Genomic DNA, 1,344 nt, shown 5'->3' with positions numbered 1-1,344 from the left:
CAAGCTATTTTTTACTGAAAATTACCAAAGTAAAAAAGGAACAAAGCAAACATATCCCAACTTAATTATTTAATAATAGATCATAAACCACTCACTCCTGGCTGGGCTCAGTTTGGGATGGAGCAGGAGAGGAAGGCAGAAAAGGCTTGGAATGGTGCTTGGACGTCATGGGGGTCCCCCCATTTTTTTTAAAATATACGTTTAAGGCTTGTAATATGCAAGTGCAAATAAAGGGGTGATGGGTTTAGCTGGGGGTGCTATGGATGGTACCAAATCAAGAAGATATACAACTATACCCTTTTAAAACCACACAAGTGGTTACATTGCACCCGCTGTACGGGAACAATGTATTACAAGTTCAGCGGCTTCACGCAGAGTCTCCTCGGGGATTCAGCACCCGGCGCATACACCCCACAGGGTTTAAGACCTAATGTTATCTCTGATGCACCACCCATGATTTTTGGCACCCCAGTCATCTCTCTGAAATCGGCACATCTCCTGAATTACTTGGTAAAAACAAAATCCCAGACCTGCAGAAGTTGTTTCAGAGGTAAAGAAAAAAAATACCCTTTTAAAACAACGCCTACATTTGAAAAGAATTTTAAAAAGCAGAACAAGTGTAAAATAACGAAATTAGTTACTTTTACTTTCTTCATTTATGTATTCTTTATTTTTGTGCTTTCATTTTAAAGTAACATTTATTATTTTGACCTTTTCATTTTTACTGCTACATTTTCAGTCCAGGTAGCTACTGTATTTCCAGGCTATTATAACATAGAAATTTTGCTTTCAGAGAACCTGTTTTTTCCAGAACTAACATCGTTATTCATTTGCTAGTGTAGCAATCACTCCCCAATAGGGGGGGCGCATATGGCCGGTAACTGCCCGCATAGGCAGGCCCGTGTGCAACGAGTGGCCCTGCGAGTGCTGCGGACCGTTACCGGCCTGTACGCCCCTCTGCTGATTGCTATTCGCATGACAGGGTTTGCCTGGGGTGGAAATCGTTGTTTTCTTTTCGGGATAGTAGCCGTGCTTATTATGCAATGTCAAACTCCTGTGAAAGAAAAAAAAAAGTGGGGAGGTCGAGAGAGGGTTTGATTTGTTTTACGGGGGTGGGGAGTTTGCAAGGTAACAGGGAAAGCCTCCCTGTTGGCTCCCTACATTGAAAAAAAAAGATGGCACCACCCAGTGAAGGGCCTCGGATGGCTGGGAACTACAGGGGGTACACGGTTTATTCTCACCTGCTGTTCCAGCCACCTGATTGCCTGAGCACTCTTCCCTCGGTGCAAGTACATGTTTAAACTCTAAATCCGGTCTGATAATGTAGCATAGCAAGAAGGTTTG

At 43.1% G+C, this 1,344-nt stretch overlaps 1 pseudogene; it reads left to right on the top strand.

Annotated features, from left to right (window-relative positions):
• The first annotated feature begins 345 nt into the window (after positions 1-345).
• LOC138448024 (cytochrome c oxidase subunit 7A-related protein, mitochondrial pseudogene) lies at positions 346-554 on the top strand (annotated as a pseudogene).
• The last annotated feature ends 790 nt before the right edge of the window (positions 555-1,344 follow it).

The sequence above is a fragment of the Ambystoma mexicanum genome, chromosome 3q (genome assembly GCF_040938575.1).
Source record: "Ambystoma mexicanum isolate Mex_15411 chromosome 3q, UKY_AmexF1_1, whole genome shotgun sequence".
Classification (NCBI taxonomy): Eukaryota; Metazoa; Chordata; class Amphibia; order Caudata; family Ambystomatidae; genus Ambystoma; species Ambystoma mexicanum.
Note: the sequence above shows the minus strand (reverse complement) of the source record. Positions and strands in the feature narration are given on the sequence as shown.